The 19,307-nt window shown below is 38.9% G+C and overlaps 1 long non-coding RNA gene across 1 annotated transcript in view; it reads left to right on the forward strand.

Moving 5' to 3' along the window:
* Positions 1-19,307, forward strand: part of LOC148124774 (uncharacterized) — a 460,206-nt gene that overhangs the window by 342,733 nt on the left and 98,166 nt on the right. The gene's annotated exons all lie outside the window — the stretch shown is intronic.

The following is a 19,307-nucleotide window of genomic DNA, read 5'->3' on the forward strand; positions in this document are numbered from 1 at the left end:
ATGCATATGCATGAAAACATAAATAAAATAAAGCCAAACTTTAAAATCTAAGGGAGATGGGATCTGTTGTTACACAATCAACCAGTTCCATCATTGGGTCCCCAAGCCAACTGGCAAAGCCACCTCTTTAAAGCCCTGATGAAAGGAGGGGGTTAGGGCTGACCTCACATTAGGGGTCAAAATGAAACCCTTTTTAATTTTTTTTTAATGTTAAAATAAGCCAACAATTGTATTAGCCAATGACTGGGCTCATCACAAGATGGAAATCCAAACAGACTGTGGCATATGTAATGCACTTTAGTTTGAAGACCACAAGACCTCTGCATTTAGCAGCCATTTTGTTTAGTTATCTTCAAGACTACTTCGAAGCATCCACTGATTTTAGAACATGGCTCCAGTGATGCCCACCTAAGAAGGAGAGTCAAAATAATGAAGACTGCAGTCATGGCAGCATGACTGAGGCCTCATCCAATGCACATGAGTGCAACATGGAAGCATATCTAAAAGGAAGGCAGTTTTGATCCTAATGCATGACCACCATCTTGGCTTTTTGACCCACTACTGCTTGAGCAACCCATAATTTCATAAATCATAGTTTACAACCAGAGTGGCTAAATGCACACATGGTAGCAAGCTGAAATGGGAAGAAGATTACAGATTAACAGAGTTGGAAGGAAACTTTTAAGTCATCCAGTCCAACCCTCCACCCAAGCAGAAGACCCTACACTATTGCTGACAGATGGCAGTCCAGTCTCTTCTTGAAGGCTTCCAGTGATGAAGCTCCCACAACTTCTGAAGGCAACTTCTGTTCCATCGGTTGATTGTTCTCATTGTCACAATTTTTTCCTTATTTCCAGGTTGAATCTCTCCTTGTTCAGTTTCCATCCATTAGTTCTGTTAAGGGCATCATATGAAACATGCCTAGAATATTTACTTTTGCTGTGTTTTTAAAATGAGAGGAAAGAGGATCTATGCGTTTGTTAAAAAAACAACCCTTACATATTTTTGTGAACTGGATATTATCTCAGAAATTGAACTTAAAAAGTTTTTTTTTAAAAAAAAACACATTATCTATTCAAGGCCTCATCACTCCTCAGGGGAATTTCCACAGCACACTTTTTAGAACATACTTCAGGGAATCCGGTATTTTTATTAGTAGTCAGTCACCATTTCTATGACACAATCAATCAGTCAGAATAGGAAGGAACCTTTGAGGTTTTCTAATTCAACTCTCTGCTCATACACAATTTTAGTCCATACACAATTTTAGACAAGTGGCTTCTTCAAAACCTCCAGTAATGGAGCCTCCACAACTTCTGGAGGGCAAGTTGTTCCACTACTTAATTGTCCTCACCCTTAGGAAGTTTTTACTTCATTCCAGGTTGCTTCTCTCCTTGATTAGTTTCCATCCATTGTTTCTTGTTCTGCCTTCTGGTGCTTTGGCAAGTAAGTAGACTTCCTCTTGTTTGTGGCAGCCCCTCAAATATTGGAATACTGCCATTATGTCTATTATGCTATTTTGACTAGTGTCATCACTAGTCCTTCTTTTCTCCTGACTAGTCAAACCCAATTCCTTCAAAAGTGAATCTATTTTTTTTATTTTTGAACTCAGCAGTTCTGAATTCCTTCTGATCCTGTTTCAGAATATGTTAACATAAAGAAGGTTGATGGTGAGGATAATGAAGGTGTCAGGATCTAAAAATACTGAGCACAGTTTGTTCAAACCACCTCCAAAACAAATAAATATCCAACCACTCCTAATAGGTAAGAGGAGGCTCTGATATTTCTTGGAAATGTTTTTGTACTGTCTTTTTGTTTACTTGCTTGTTATTGTGTTTTCCATAAAGGCTCACACAGAACACAGGATGTACAAATAAAAAGAAACAGAAACCGATCGTTGTTAAGGTGAAATAATTCTGCCCTTCAAACAGGCATAAATATGAACCTTTTTAGAAAAGCACGATCGGCCGTCATACAGTTGCAGGGGCTTTTAACTAGACGCTGTCATTTTCTGAGTAAATTTAAGGCAGTGGCCTTATCCTTTTGCCCAAGCTGTTTATCCAAAGGAAAAAAAAAACCAAACAAACAAACCTCCATTAATGCTGTTCTTTGCCAGTACAGATGTGAATTGCTCTAAACTGTAATTTCAGTTCAGTTGCCATTTTCAGTGGGCAAAAAATAAGAGGAATGCATTTAGGCCACATTCCAAATCTAAATGATAACTTTCCCTAAACACAATGTGGAGAGGTTGTTGTTGTTGTTGTTGTTGTTGTTGTGCGGAGGCTCAAAACAGGATTCAGAGGCTGAAAATGGGGCACACAGAGGCAGCAATAGGCTATGGCAATCTTTGCAGCCTGAAACAGCTGATGGTCGGAGGCCAATGACCAACAATCAGCTGCTTGTCCTAATCAGGCTGTGCTGAAGCCGAAACTGAAACAGGCTGTTTGCTGCAAGGAGACAAATTGCTGGGAGGCAGAGGCAGGTTTTTTTCCCTTGTTTGATTACTGCATGTGCGCATGCAAAACATGCAATTGGTGTGAGCGCCTGCGAAGTGCGTGCACATGCACGAAATAAGTTCCGAAGCAAGCTCTAAACCATTGGAAAAAAATCCAAATCTAAATGATAACTTTTCTTAAACACAATGTGGTGAGGTTGTTGTTGTTGTTGTTGTTGTTGTTGTTGTTGTTGTTGTTCAGTTGCTAAGTTGTGGCTGAATCTTTACAACTGCATAGACCACAGCACCCCAGCACCCTGCCTTCCTCCATTGTTTCCAGGATTTTGCTCAAATTTTTATTCATTGTCTCAATGACCCTATCTAAGCATCTCATCCTCTCCTTTTGCCTTCAGTCTTTCCCAGCGTCATTGTCTTCTCCAGTGAGTCCTCTCTTCTCCTTAGGTGGCCAAAGTATTTGAGCTTCAGCTTCAGGATCTGTCCTTCCAAAGAACAGTCACAGTTGATTTCCTTTAGGATTGACTGATTGGATCTCCTTGCAGTCCAAGGAACTCTCAAGAATCTTCTTCTCCGGCGCCATAATTCAAAAGCATCAATTCTTCAGCACTCAGACTTCCTTATGGTCCAACTCTTACAGCCATTGTGCGGAGATTGCATTCACACAACCCACTAAGCTTACTTCTATATTTTTCTATCAGATGCTTTCACAAAACACACAGTGGGCATGCTTTAAAACAGCAATGGCCAACTTATGCCTCTGCAGATGTTGTGGTAGGGCAACACAAAGCATTGCCTGATATTGGCAATTCTTCCAAGGGATGCTATGAGTTGTACTTGAGTTATATCTAGTAGACCACAGGTATGTCTGCATTTCATTTATGTAGGTGCCCATCTAACATCTGTGACCCTAAATTGCATTTTTTGCCTAGACCAGGAGTCACCAACCTTTTGGACCTCAGGGATCACCAAACTCATAATTTTAATCCCGCAGGCCAGAGACCCTGGGAAAATCCCCCCAAAAAGTCTGCAGGAAAATTCCCCACTCCATTTTCCTACCGATCGATCACTCTTTATTTGGGATTGCAGGATACCATCTCCAGTTCCGTTCTCAGAGGGGGAAGGGCTAAACTTTTGGCTTCATGCAAGGAAAGCAGCAGAAGCAGCAGAAGTCTTTCTTTCTCTCCCCCAAACTCTGCCAGAAATGAGTCTTTGTGAGACTTGTTGCGCCGGCGCAGCCTCTTGGAGCAGGATGCCTTGCAGGGTCCCAAAGACTCATTTCTGGTGGAGTTTGGGGGAAAGAAAGAAAGGCTTTTGTTGTTTTCCTTGCGTGTAACCAAAAGCAGAAGAAGAAAGAAGTGGAAAGAAGCAGCCGGATGGCCAGGCGAGGCACATGAGATGAGTGGGGCAAGTTCCCCCCTCTGCCCTTTCCCCCTTCCCCTCACTACCTCATGTTGTTCACAATGCAAGCAATGCAAGCTTTGTGTTCCCGCGCAGCCTGGATTAATTCCTTTGGGGGTGACATTTCTCTGTGGACCAACAAAATGTTCTCATGGACCACCAGTGGTCCCTGGCCCACTGGTTGGCAACCACTGGCCTAAACCCTCACTGAATCCTTCAGAACTACAAGCCATGAAATATTTATTTTAAGCCACTCTCAAACATGATCTCTCATTCCTTGGTACCGCATTGTCTGGAGAGGAATATGGGGAAGGGGATGTTAAAGCCAACAAAAGAATCACTGACTTTTAATTGATATCCAACTCCCCCCAAAACTTCCAATAGCACATACCTCATGCAGTTTTTGCCATCTCACAACCCAAAATTTCTAATGGGTTGGTTGCAACCCTTCATCACCCCTACAAGCAATAGCCAATACAGATAGTCCTCGACTTATGATCAAAATTGAGCCCCAAATTTCTGTTGCAAAGCAAGACATTTATCCAGTGAGTTTTAGCCCATCTTACAGCCTTCCTTGCCACCATTGTTAAGTGAATCACTGCAGTTTTTAAAAATAGTAACATGGTTGTTAAATAAATCTGGCTTCCCCGTGGACTTGTCAGAAGATCGCAAAAGGGGATTACATGACCCCAGGGCATTGCAACTGTCATAAATATGAGTCAGTCGCCAAGCATCTGAATTGTTGATCATGTGACTATGGGGATGCTTGCAACCATTGTTGAGTGTGAAACATGATCGTAAGTCACTTTTTTCAGTGTCATTGTAACTTTGACTGGCCACGAAATGAACTGTTGTTGCACATTGAGGATTACCTGTGTTCTTTGGTTTGGTGGTAGATTATGGGTGCTATCACCCAAATCTTTGGAGGGCAGCACATGAGAAAAGTTCAATGTATTGCTTACCCTGGTTCTGAAGTTCTAGCTGAAATGAGATGCTGAGGAGGGCTTGCATTGAAGACCAGATGCTCCACTGGTTAATTGTCCTCACTGTTTGGATGTTTCTCCTTAATCCCAGGTTGCTTCTCTCCTTGATTAGTTTCCATCCATTGTTTCTTGTCCTGCCCTCTGGTGCTTTGGAAAATAATTTGAGCCCCCTTTCTTTGCGGTAGCCCCTCAAATACTGGAATACTGCTATCATGTCACTCCTAATTCTTCTTTTCTTTAGGTTTAAGTTTCAAGGTCTCTTTTTTCTACAGCATCCATGCCACTCTATGTCTTCTGGAAAAAATGTTTAAAACATATAGAGTGGCATGAACGATTATACTATTATTAAAAAAAGAGAGAGAGAGAGAGATAAAGTACTGTAAATGATAAATAGCTCAACAAAAGCTAATATGCCACCTTGTGTCAAAGAAATCCTTCACACTTAATAAGGTTGCCGCATTTTAGTAATCTAAGAATCACAAAGTAATCAGGCAATAGATGTTTTCCTGGAAATTATTTTGAGCCAAGCTTTCAAGAATAGTTCCAATTGTGGATGCTAAAAAGCTACTATTTATTATCTTTTGATTCATTCCTTGTTACTTTAAGCCCTTGGTTATTTGAAGAATTTTGCTTATATTGTCATAAAAGAGCTGAATAGCCATAAATCTTCCAAGCTTTTCTAATAGTAGATTTTCAAGGAATCTTAAAGGCCTTGAAAGGTTTAAAGAAAGAAATGCATTTTAAAATACCTCAGAAAAAAAATATCTAGATATTCCTTCTGTCATGACCTTAACTTTTTGGGCCCCCCAGAATTCATCCATTTAGTGTTTTAGTTTTTCTAATGAACAAATTGTCATTTATTTATTCATTTTAGTCTTTATTATTTTTTATACATACCTCAAGGAGGCAAGTACACCCAATACTCCTCCCTCCTCCTACTTTCGACACAACAACAACCTTGTGAGGCGAGTTGGGCTGATCACCCAGTTGGCTTCATGCCTAAGGCAGGACTAGAATTCACCATCTCCTGGAGATTGACCCAAAAATTACCCAGCCAGCTTTCATGCCTAAGGTGAAACTAAAACTCCCAGTCTCCTGTTGATTGTTTTAAAGTCACCCAGGTGGCTTTTGTGCCTAAGTTAGTTTGAGAAATCATAATCTGTTTTCTAGCCTGGAACCTTAACCACATTACTCTTCTAATTCATTTTCCTTTTGGTAATGTATGCCCATCAACTCTGGAACTGATTAACAGTTTAAAGTATGCTATGAAAATGTTGCTCAGTGCTTTAGTGACAATAAATATGAAGCAAAGACAAGTATTGCCATAAAAAGGTCAAGGTGCATTTAAGCAAAGCTTTGCTCCTCGTGACTGCTTTCATGCTTCTTTGAAGTTTTTTATCTAATCTTTAGATCTGGAATTATCCTGGTAGTCACCTATCCAAGAATGTTCCTATCTTGACCCAGATCAGTTAAGATGCTGCTATTTGACAAAACTTGACAATTGGTGTAGTCTAAGAGACAGCAAGTAACATGGACCAGTAAGCAGAATTATAATAATGATAATGAATTGGGAATAAATCCTATCCAAGATTTCACAGGTGTTTTTTTTTTTTGTGCATTGCTTACAGAAATGAATTATTTGCACCCACTTACAAGCTAAGTTACTGATGTGGGTCATGTGCCAAACTAAGCCAGAGTGTGGTTTGTGTATAATTGAATAAATGTGATATGCATTTCCATCTGTTGTGATTTGTAAATAATTTATGGCTTGGTTTGACCACAAGAAATCATCAAACCATAGTCCTTCATTTCAATTTGGAAGAGGTAGAGTGCAAGTGAAATACTGGAAACTTGATATTTTGATGTATTAAAAAAGAACACCGCAATCTTGAAGGTGTACATTCTAGAAATCATGGGACTAAAACCTTACCTAAGCTCATAGAACTATGGTTTGTCCACCCTGGTATGATTCAGTCAATGAAAATGTGATTATAAAGAAAAAAAGAGGAAATAACCTGCCTTTATTAACCTAATTCTAAATTGGGTTAGTCTCAGCCTGCTTCTTGCCCATGGCTGTATCATACAACAGGAGCTGCTTCATATTCTGCTCTTAGTCATTTGGTGCTTGCCTTACCAGAGTAGACTGATTCTTAGTTTAGTTCTTGGTCAATGTGTAGTAAGATAGGGGTCCATGTGTGGGAGTTTGTGTCTGTGAGTATAGAAAAAGAGAGAGATTTCCTTATTAATAGTGAAACATGAAGTAGAAGGTGGGCTTGGCTGACCCAAAGAGGAAATAAAATATATTCCATCCAGTCTGCAGACAAAGAGACATATAAACCCTAACTTATGGGGAGATGATAGGTAGGTAGATAGAAGGATGGATGAATGGATGGATGGATGAGAAGATATACCTAGCTAGCTAGCTAAATAACTAGATAGATGGGTAGGTAGGTAGGTAGGTAGGTAGGTAGGTAAGGCAGGCAGGCAGGCAGATGGATGGACAGACAGACAAATGATAGAGATGATAGATGGATGGATGGATGGATGGGAAGATATAGCTAGCTAGATAGCTAAATAATTAGAAAGATGGCTAGCTAGATAGTTAGATTAGATGGATGGATGGATGGATGGATGGATGGATGGATGGATGGATGGATGGGTGGATGGATGGAAGGATGGATGGATGGATGGATGAGTAGGTAGGTAGGTAGGCAGGCAGGCAGGGAAGGAGGCAAGTTGGCAGACAGACAGATGGATGGACAGATGATAAAGATGATTGAGGGATGGATGGATGGGAAGATATAGCTAGCTAGATAGCTAAATAATTAGAAAGATGGCTAGCTAGATAGTTAGATTAGATGGATGGATGGATGGATGGATGGATGGATGGATGGATGGATGGATGGGTGGGTGGATGGATGGATGGAAAGAAGGATGGATGGATGGATGGATGAGTAGGTAGGTAGGTAGGCAGGCAGACAGGGAAGGAGGCAAGTTGGCAGACAGACAGATGGATGGACAGATGATAAAGATGATTGAGGGATGGATGGATGGGAAGATATTGTTGTGGTTCACCAGCAGCAGATGTAAACAACTGAGGTCTCGGAGAGTGAGGACTCAGATGAGGGGCCTGCGTGTGAGGCAGGGATGGGGCCAGGACCATCAGGGAGTGGAATGATGCCTTTGGAGATTGTGGAGGCTGGCAGCAGTGATGAAGAGGTCCCTGAGGAACCTGTGCCCAGTGTGCGTGCATGCAGGGCTGCTCGAAGGAAAGAGCAGCTGCAACAGGACTGGTGATTCGGGAGTAGGGCTGCAAGGTAATGGCCCCTCCCTGAGGAGATAAAAGCCAGCTGAGAAACCACATTTCTTTGCAGGAAGCAAAGAAGTTTGTGCATTCAATTGCAACCAATTATCTTGGTTGGAGTTTGGAGACTGAAATATTTCTTAGAAACTTTATCTAGTGTTCTTGGCAGCCTTGCACAATCTTGGCAAGGCTTGTTCTTCTCAGAGACAATTAGTTTGAAACAGCCTTTTTAGCTATGAAGGAATGGAATTCGTAAAGAATCATTAAAAGATTTTGCTGTTACCTCTGTTTCGTGTCTGTTTCCTTGGAACAAGCTTTGGGTCAGAACAGATGTCTAGATAGCTAAATAACTAGAAAGATGGCTAGCTAGCTAACTAGATTAGATGGATGGATGGATGGATGGATGGATGGATGATAGATAGATAGATAATGATAGATGGATAGGTAGATGGATGGGTGGGTGGATAGATGGATGGAAGATAGATAGATAATGATAGATGGATAGATGGATAGATGGATAGATGGATAGATAGATAGATAGATAGATAGATAGATAGATAGATAGATAGATAGATAGATAGATAGATAGATAGATAGATAGATAGACAGACAGACAAACAGACAATTACAGCATATAACGTTACTGGTTTTGCTTCCTAACGATCCAGTGAACTCATTTAAAATTCCTCCTCGCACACAAGGGGGAATATTCTTTCAATTCAGTCATCTCACTGTCTCATCCATGCCTATGGAAATATGACACAAGTGTTCTGCATATTAAATAAAGTAGTCAGAACTGAAAAGCCACTGCAGCCCTTGCTGTGGCGTGTTATCATTCTTCCGCCTGCTATTTCCAGCCTCCTTGCTCATCTGCACTGCTTTCCCTTCTTGCCAAGAGCTAAAAGATAAAACATGATTGGCAGCACCAGCTCCAAGTAAGAATTGCCACTTGCCATGGGAAGCTTCCGTCTGCCAAGAGACCACGGGGAAGGGGGCTTGTACTTTTGAAAATTAAAAGAGATAAAATTATGTGCTTTTGCTTAGTCTGTGCCTCGTTAAGACACTACAAAAATTGAGCGGACAATATCCAGGCAGATGTTCCAACATTTGACATGCTTCCCCAAGGCTGTGTTGTTCCTGCATAGTTGCTCTTAAGAAGCCCCTGTCACACTTTCCTTTTGAGACTATATTTATAAAATGATTCCTGTTATAGATGTAGAAGTTCTAAGATCTACATAAAGTTGACAGCTTCAATCAGCTCCAATCACCATGCAATCATGTATATTTTCCAGGTGTTCTTACTTGAAAATGAGATTAAGACATGGAGTAATCCAGAAGAGAATTTATTTAGTTCAGGATTGAAAAGTGGAGTCCTTGGTGTTCTCCAAGCTTGGTTTGTTTGCTTGCAGATGTGTCATGCCCGTGTCGTAGTCTGAATCCGAGGAGGAAGATGAACAGCTGACAGGGAGTGGGAGTGTGGCTCTGTTGGCTGTGGAAGAAACTGGGGAAGGGCAAAGTCTGGCTGGGCAGAGCAGGGAAGAGGTAGAGCAAGGGAGAGGGAGTTCAGAAGAAGACCCAGGCCCTCTTCATCCTAGGGCATGCAGGGAGGAATGGAGAAGAGAGCAACGTGGGTTGCATGGCTTACAGGAGAGAAAAGGGCCCTGATTCCCTTCATTAGCCACACCTGGGAAGAGAGTTTAAAAGAGATGCATGCTGAGTGCAGCAGCTGCTGGGAGCAAGTGTGAGTTTATCTTGTGTTGACTTTGCTTATCTGTGTTCCTGGCATCTTCCCAACTGTGTTGAGTTATTGCCATGCCTTCATGTCTGGAATTCTTGCTCCTGCCCTGCCTCCTTTTGCCTTGATTGGACTTATAGTTACAGTTTTTGTTAACCATGTTTTGGACTTGATTCTCTGCAGCCAAAGGCTGTTCCTGGGAGAGTTTTTCTCCAGCCAGAAGCTAACCAAGATATTGGGGGCAAAGTTGGAACTAATAAAGGGACTCCTACTGATTATCTGACTGTGTTGCCTTTGTGCTATGCCCCTTTGGGTCATCACAAGACGTTTCATTACCTAGCTAGGTAATATCAACAGTGTGAATATATTTATCAGTCAGAAGTGAAAATAAAAAAGCTAGGAAGGAAACAAAAAGACTAGAACACATCCTCTCTAGCATCCAACATCCCAAGCAAGGATTAATGCCTGATTAAAAAAAATTCAAGCAGAAAACAGTGTCCAAGAAGAAAACCTTGTTTATATACAATGTCCTTTACTTAAATAGGGAGCATGGCCCACACTCACTAACATTGATGGTGTTACCTAGTTGGGTAATGAAAAGTCTACAAGCAAACAACCAAGCTCAAGAGAACACCAAGGACTGCATGGAATAATCTAGTTCTAGGTTATGTTTATGCAAGATGTTGTAGGAGATGACCAGACTGAGCCTGAAAGAAGGGTCAAACATGTCATAAGTCATGAATCCCTTCATGCCCACAAGAGCTGTAAGTCAGAGCTGGCTGAATCTCCTGATTTCCTGGGTGCTTGACAGGTGTCTCAGGAAGTGCCTCTCATGTTACTGCTATTTAACATCTCCCTGAAACCACTGGGTGAGATCATTTGTCAACATGGAATACAGTAACATTCTCTGTCAGCCCTGAAGCTGACCTAACTGAAGCCATCTTGACAGCTTCAGTGTTGCCACACTGGAGCTGAGGGATAGGGAGGGGGGGATTTTCGATAGCTGGGATTTTGTAGCCCAAACAAAATACTTTCTCCTGGGAACCAAGGACATTCTCACCCCTGGTCAAAGGAAGGTGGAGTGATGTCACCAGGCAACCAGACAACGCCATGATTGGATCATGTGATTGATTGTTTTGAAAAAGTGACAAACTTTTACTCTTAATTAGGTGAAAATCATGGGAAACTTCAGAGTCAGTTTTCACCAGATCTGTGCCAGTAGGATATATCCAATAAAGCTATTCTTTGAGGAATCTATCTGCCTCAGAGCTTTGCTTGCTATGGGTTACTTTGTTTAGAATATAATGCTTTATAAATTTTGTGTAATAGTATGTAGGACTGACCTACAGACAGAAGAAACACAGTGTAGGGAACAGTTGGATAAAAGGCAGATGAGCCTGGAGCAGGAATGTGGGTGGGCAAGAGACTTAGAACCGACTCTCCATAGTTTCTTGAGCTGTGAAGAAGGCAGAGGGAGAAATATACTTTCAGATTTGCAAGATTCACTTAATGTAGCTTTACAATAAAGTAGAATTAGCTCATCTGGTGGTGTTTCATGTATGGTCTACCTTGTAAGGCTGACATAAATCTCACCTAAGGAACACCTAAAGTAAACTTTATGGTGTTTTATGTCAGCACAAGAAACATTCACACTAAGAAAAAAGACAGGAGCGGTTGTGTGCACTAGTGCTACCATCATCTGTTGTGTTGGATGTGACATGTTTACAAGGTTCTACTTGTGTTTCCTTGTAATCAGGATGATAGGTAAAGCAGAACTCTTGGTTTTTCAGAGAGACTTTCAATTCTGTTTAACCATAATCCTCTACCAACTTTCCAGTTTAACGCAGGGTGGTTGGGGAAACTGGTTGGCGATGATAGGCCAATTGCTCTTATTAGAATAGCAGAATACAGGGGTGGACTCAGGACCAATTTTCAAGATGACTAGGAAATCTGCAAATCATTTATAGTCCACCTGAAGTATATAAGAAGAATCATGTTGGAATAGATCAAAGATCCATCGAGTCCTGTTCCTCCCAGTGAACAAACAATCCTTCTAGGAAACGTTATGTAAAGGTTTTCTACAAGCATTGTGAGGTCACTTTGATCTACAGTACTTCATCATTGATATTGCTTATACTTACACAAAGAATTCTGAATTCCTATTTAGACTAACAACAACCGTGATTTCATCTAAAATGCATTTATCTATCACCTCTTCACAATTAAGCACCGTCATTATACACTGTTAGCAGCAATGAACTGCAGAGAAAGATTAATTACAAGAATATGAGCTTTTGCACCAAAAAAAGAGAAGTATTTTGTCTTCCCCGTTCATGTTCAATGCAGTTAGAACTATTTAAACTTATTTGTGAAAGCAGAGGAAGGTCAAGGGTGTTCATTAAGAAAGAATTTGCATGAGCAACCACCATAATTTTAAATCAAGAACTATGCAGAAAAAGAAATTTGATGAAAATCTAACTTCAGTAAAAATATGTAGTTTCCATTTTCTGCTCAATGCCATTTTATAATAAAATACATGAAATAAAATAAAGAAGAAGAGGAAAGGGTAGCTGGAATTTTTTTAAATTGAACTAATGCATAAAGGTTACCTAAAGATGTTGTTTAAGTAGGTATTGTTTTCTATAATAATATTCTCTTAAATTTCCCCACAATATTAAAAGTAACCTCTTGTTGGAGTTTCATTCCGTTTTATTTATTTGCCGTAATATTTATTATTTTTACAAATAACTTAAGGCAGCAAACATATCCAACACTCCTTCCTCCTTCTTTTCTCCCCACCATGCCAATCCTATGAGGTGGGTTTGGAAGAGAGGGAGGAGAGGGAAGAAGGGAGAAAGAAAGGGATTGATGTGTTAATATCTTTTTTAAAAAATATAGTTTATTAATTTTTACAATTAAAACCAATCACAATACATACACAAATAAGCAAAAGAAAAAAAAGAAAGAGGAAAGGAGAGGAAGAGGGGGAAAGAATTTTGAGAAAAGAAAGAAAAAGAAAGGGGGAAGAAAGAAAGAAAGAGGTTACAAAGTAAAAAGTATTCTTATTTTAACAGTTTGCAAGATCTTCTTTCGTTTTCATAACCTTAACTTGTGTCATATAACCACACCTGTTTTTAACTTATAGCGCTACCTTGTTATTATAGGTTGATACTTTTCTTTCATGCCTTATGATATATAATTTATCTTTGATCAATCCAATTATACCAACAATTCCAGCTATCGTAGTATAGTGGTGTCTTTGTTTTTTAGCACCAAAGTTAATTTATCCATTTCTGCACATTTTGAGATTTTTTCAATAATCATTTCTTCTGATGGAGATGTGTTAATATCTTTTGAGACATACAGCGATATTAATTGTACCCTATGATTATCATTGTGTTGTACCTTATGATTCTTGACGAATGTATCTTTTCTTTTTATGTACACTGAGAGCATATGCACCCAGACAAATTCCTTGTAGGTCTAATCACACTTGGCCAATAAAGAATTAAGGGAGAGGGGGAGGGATGGAGGGGGAGAGAGAGAGAGAGAGAGAGAGAGAGACTGTAAAGTCACCAATCTGGCATTTATGGGTTGAGACGGGGCTAGAACTTCCAATCTCTCACTTTCCAGCCTGATGCCTTAACCACCAGACCAAATTGACTGCAATACATTCAGTCCACAGTGACAATATGAACCTATCTGCATTGTTTTCTTGGCAATAATGCAGAGGTGGCTTGTAATTGCTTCTTTCTAGAAGGGGTGCAATTTTTTTTAAAAAAAAAAAATCCTTGTCTAGTTATTCCGTGAGTTTTCCTGCAATTCTCCTATTCAATTTGTCCATTGGTCTGACCCTACTTTCTTTTTCAAGGTCAGGCAAGGTCACCTGGGTCCTGCTGTCTGGAGTATCTTCCAAAATATTAGATCAGAAAAACTGTTTTTTTAATGCTTCAAAAATAAAAAAACAAAAAGACCATAATGATTGCTTTTGTCATCCTTGCCATATTTTTTGGATGGTGAATTGGCCATTATTAGTTGCCTTACTTCTTGAAAAACAGACTTCAAAGAATAGAGGCTTTCTAGCAGCCTTCAATAAGAGTGTGTAATTTATTGTGAAAGCATTTCTAGTGTGCTACTACAAAGGAAATCAATATTTGAGCCACTGTTTGTTGTTCCTTGCTAATATTGGATCCATTGCCTTTGTTGCAAGCAACCCTAAGTTGCTCTAACTTCATGTACCACACATGTTCTTTGTAAACAGCATAGTGAAGGGTGAGAAATTATTAGTAATCTAGCAAAGGAAGGGGAAAATGATAGCATTGGAACTGAGGGACTCTTTTTATTGTAAGCAATCTAATTTTTTCAGTTATTTGAAGTCGCAGCTATTTCAAAACTTCAGCCTGACAATACTCTTGTTAAGTATTAGTGCAGGCATAGATTTCAACCTTTCTAAGATGACAGCTTTGAGGTTAGATTTTCAACAATGGGAATAATGAAACACATGTCAAAGGAACATCCCACATAAAGATATTATGTTTTTCTCGGCATTGCAGAATGCATCTACAGGTGGTCCTTGTCTTATGACCAGAATTGGGGCAAGAATTTCCATTAACAAGCAAGGCAATTGTTAATTGTTAAAAGTGAGTCAGGCTTGATTTTATGACCTTCCTTGCCATGAACAAATCACTGCAGTGGTTATGTCATTAAGATACCATTATCTTGTTAAAACTGTTTAAACTCCTCCCCCTCCTCCTCTTCCTTCTCTTCTTCTTCTTCCTCCTCTTCCTCTTCCCCATCCCCTTCTTTTTCTTTTTCTTTTTCCTCTTCCTCCTCCTCAACCACAACAATTCAAAATATGTTATAACACCTAAGAGATGTGTATCACTCAGCATTTTTCTTAGTTTCGAAAACAATTGATAACGCTGATTGATTAAAACCAGTGCCATGCAGAAATGATAATGGAGAAGCCCCCCTTGCTCATTGTTGCATAACTGCATTAATCCAGCCTTGTTATTCACACCATCATTAATAAAGCTTAGAAGGTCTCTAGCATTCTTCTTCACATTTAATGTTAAAACTGTTACACGGAACAGCAATTATTAAGGCATAATATTTCAGTTGAACCTAAGTTATTGATCTTTGGAAGAAGGAGCTAATGCCTTAAAAATAGGCTGTGTTTTATATCCAGGTTGCTTTTTATATCGGATTTCTGTTGAGAGTTTAATCAAAATTAAACTTACTAGTTATTAAACATTTTACAAAGATTTTTGACTGTTTGATATTTCCTTTTTCTAGATGTGTGAGGCATTAACCTTTAAAAAAATCCGTCTCAACCAAAATGTGTTAGCAGTACTGCTTAACCAAAAGTTTAAATGGAGCTATGCATTGGCTTGTGTTGAAGCAACAATATGGGATGAATGGAAGAATATAAGATAAATTTCTATCAGCGAAGATGGGAAGAATACCTTTAATCTAGTAGATCCATCCTTGGGCAAGGTGATTATCCAGATACTGAATGGATTGAAATCTAGGGGTGGGATGAGAAGTCTATTGACCAACTGGAAATAATTCAATAAAACTGTATAAGGAAGATCTTGGGCTTCCCCAAGAGGTTATTTAAGGATTGAGATTGGGAAACTTCCCATCATCTTTAGAATACATCTTGCATTGTTGAGGCACCATAAGAAACTAGAAAGCCTACAAAAATCTGTCTTATCAAACTCTGCTTTCTTCTTGCAGAGTTGAAATCAATGAGCCACTATTGTACATATCTTGTGACATTTACGCAAAGGGGTAAAGTTTGCACCAAGATGTCACTTTCTGCCTCCTTCCCTACTGATTCCTCTGCCAAGAGGACTTGTTATTTCATCACCAGAAGAGCTTCTGAGTTGATGACAAATGACTCAATCTCTTAAACCCTGGAACTTGTTCAAGAGGAGGGGAGACATTTTGGTTTCTTATTCTTAAGTTTCCTCCTTTTAGCATGGTTGTTTTAGCAGGCCGCTTGTAATCTGGGTAAATTCTGAAATGATGCATTAAACTAAAATTTCATTGGGATTTTAGAACTGGGATGGGTCTAGTGAGTAGGTCTATTATTGCAATTCTAAGTCGTAGCATATAATTACAATAAAAATACAAGAAAACAAGGGTACCATAGTAAGATTTGCAAAATGAAATAAAAAGAGTATTAGATATAAGAAGCTTAAAAGAAGTTAAAGACAGCGTGACAACCAAAAACATAAGTATTTATTTCTAAGTTTTGCAGAGCAAAAGTAGCAACCTGCTTGCTAATAGTTGGAAACATGTTGGCAAGAAGATAGTTCAACCATTCAAGGTCTGAGTCCTTGAGGTCACCTATCATCAATAGTGTAGCTCTAATCTCATTGCAAAGAGGGCACTGGAAGACATAATTAATAATGACCTCCACTTGACCAACACCACAAAGACAAAAACATTGTTGAACAAGATTCTTACAAAACTCCCTTCAAGATGAACTGACGGCATGGTCTCCAGGTGTGTGTGTGTGTGTACTCTCCCTCTCTCTCTCTCTCTCTCTCTCTCTCTCTCTCTTATATATATATATATATATATATATATATATATATATATATATACTCCAAGAAGCACAAAGCCGAAGACACAAGCCTGAAGATGATGAATGAGACTTCATCGAAACGTCGCCTAGATACTTCCAATTTTACGTGGGAGAAAACCCGAATAACCAAAGATCCACATACAAATACCCGTGAAAACCTCAGAAAACACACACACACACAAACACACACACACACACACACACACACACACACACATATATATTTGTTTTCTTAAGTTTTCGCGGGTACTTTCATATATGGTATTCAGCTTTGTTCGGGTATTTTCCCACGTCATTATAGTTGTGCTTTTAAAGTTGTAGCAACACTTCGGTAGAATCTCATCTGCCATCATCAGGCTTCTGTGTTGTGTTCGTCTGTGAGTATATATCTATCTATATCTATCTATCTATCTATCTATCTATCTATCTATCTATCTATCTAATTATGTAAAGGGTTTTTTTTTTTTAACTTTAATGCTACATAAAATACCTATCTATTGAAATAAAATTCCATTTTCTCAATTACATATTCCAGAACACTAACTAAAACCTGCTACACAGAGTATTAGGGATAATTTACTGCAAAAATAAGACACATATTAGAAAATACATACAAAAATATTTGGATTTTTAATGGATCGCATCAAAAATTATAATGTATTTAATTTAATTTATCTTTCTATTACAAATAAATATTTAAGAAAATGCCCCCTTAACAACATATAATTTATTAACAACTGCTGCAGTTATTTCAAGGGTACAGAATGACATATTTTTCCTACAATCAAAAAAGTCTATTAAAAATCATTATTAATGGAACGGGCTAAGACAAATATTAATAAGGCTAATCTTATAAAATACTGCATTCCCCATATGCTAAATAAAGAGAGATTATTTCACAGCATGTATCTTTCGATCAGTCAAAGGGTGGTAGGGTGTTTGGTGGGGTTTTTTTTGCATTTTTCTCAGCAGTTAGAATTCAATTAAAAATATCTATTAAGATGAGATTTCCAGAGGACATTATCTGATAGTACTTCATTTAATGAAACATACTTTGGGATCTCCAGGCTGAATGTTTTTACAAAATTAATGACTTACATAAAAAAGTGGAACTAATAAACGCAGGAGATTAGCTGAATAGTACCTGCTAAGTAGCACATTTTTTATATGCTAGCATAAAATCGGACTAGGGTGCGGGTAAGTGTATGTTTTAGGGGGTAAGTTTCAGAAAGCATGTTTCAATATAAGATACTGTAAAATATTTACAATTATGTAGGCTGTTGCTAATATTAAATCATTCAATCAAACATAAACTTAACTCACGGAAAGCTTTACTTTTATTGCTATAGAAAATAAGGAAGGTGACCTTGACAGAGATATGTACATTTACCAAGGCAAAAGGGGCTGAAATCCAGAATGAGAGAACACTTGGAAATGATTCAAGCAATAGCTACAGCATTTAGAAGGGGTGCAGTGGCCTAGAGGTGGAGCCCTCACCTCACAATCAGGAGGCTGTGGATTCCCTCCTAGGCAGAGGCAGATATTTCTTTCTCTGGGCACACTGAGAGTATATCTGCTGGATAAAACTCCGCATTGGCAACAGGAAGGGCATCTGGCCATTAAAACACTCTGCTAGCTCCATTCAGTTGCCCAGAGTCCACCCTTCCAGGGACTATGGGGGTCATTAAAAGATGATGATGATGATGATGATGATGATGATGAATAGCTATAGCATTTAGCTTATATACTACCCCATAATGTTTTATAGCGTCCTCTGAGCAGTTTACAATATAGAAGCATTATTTGCATATTGCCCTCAACGATCTAGGTCAGGGGTCTCAAACACAATTTACCTGGGCGCCGCTGGAGGCAGAGTCTGGGTGAGGCTGGGCCGCATAATATTATACTTTAAATTTATATTATACAATAATATTATACTTTCATATCATGGTGGGGGCCACAGGATATCATCCTTTGGGCCGCAATTGGCCTGCGGGCCGTGAGAATGAGACCTCTGGTCTAGGTCCTCATTTTATTGTCCTCAGAAGGATGGAAGACTGAAGTCAACCTTAAAGAGCCATCAGGATCGAACTCCAGGCTGTGGCCAGAGTTAGCCTGCAGTACTACATTCTAACCATTGTGCCAAAAACCTACTTCCTTAATTTACAGAAGTATAAGAAGGAGGAGACGCTACAGTAGAATCAGACTTGCAAAATTCTGCTATTAGAGCTAGTCTCAACAAATGTAGTTTTAGCCCTGCTAGAGAATTGGTTTCCTGGACTAGTCTAATCAGTGGCTCTGACAATTACTTGTTATCTACTTTAAAAATTAAACAAACCTTCCTATTGATTTATCTTGCGAATTTTATTTTGTGAAAGAATCACTGGGATGCAAGCATAATATAAATTTAATAACAATTTTTACAACGATTAGAACTACCGTGAATTGGATCAGATTTTACTTTAATTTAATTTTGCAAAAGGCAACAAATACTAGGCAAACTTCATTTGTTTTCTATCCATTGCCCTGCTTTCTGTTCCAAAGGGAATTTGTGATAGAATTCTTTTTCTTTTCAATAATTAAAGAATGAAAAATTATTCATTGCATGATTTCTCCCATCCATAAAATGATAGATAAATTAGAATTAGCATAATTTGGTGATGCCTAGGACATTATAATAATGCTGGAACTCTGCTATCTTCTTAAATAACATAATCACATTAACACGTCTGACCTTAGCAAAATTCTTTTATACAATAGTTGTATTCCCAGCATTTTTTGGACCTAAAATATTTATTTTGAAATAGAATGCTCTGACTTGAAATTGTTGCTTTTACTTT

Source organism: Pseudonaja textilis, chromosome 12, assembly GCF_049901715.1.
Source record: "Pseudonaja textilis isolate UNSWEBS1 chromosome 12, rPseTex1.2, whole genome shotgun sequence".
Classification (NCBI taxonomy): domain Eukaryota; kingdom Metazoa; phylum Chordata; class Lepidosauria; order Squamata; family Elapidae; genus Pseudonaja; species Pseudonaja textilis.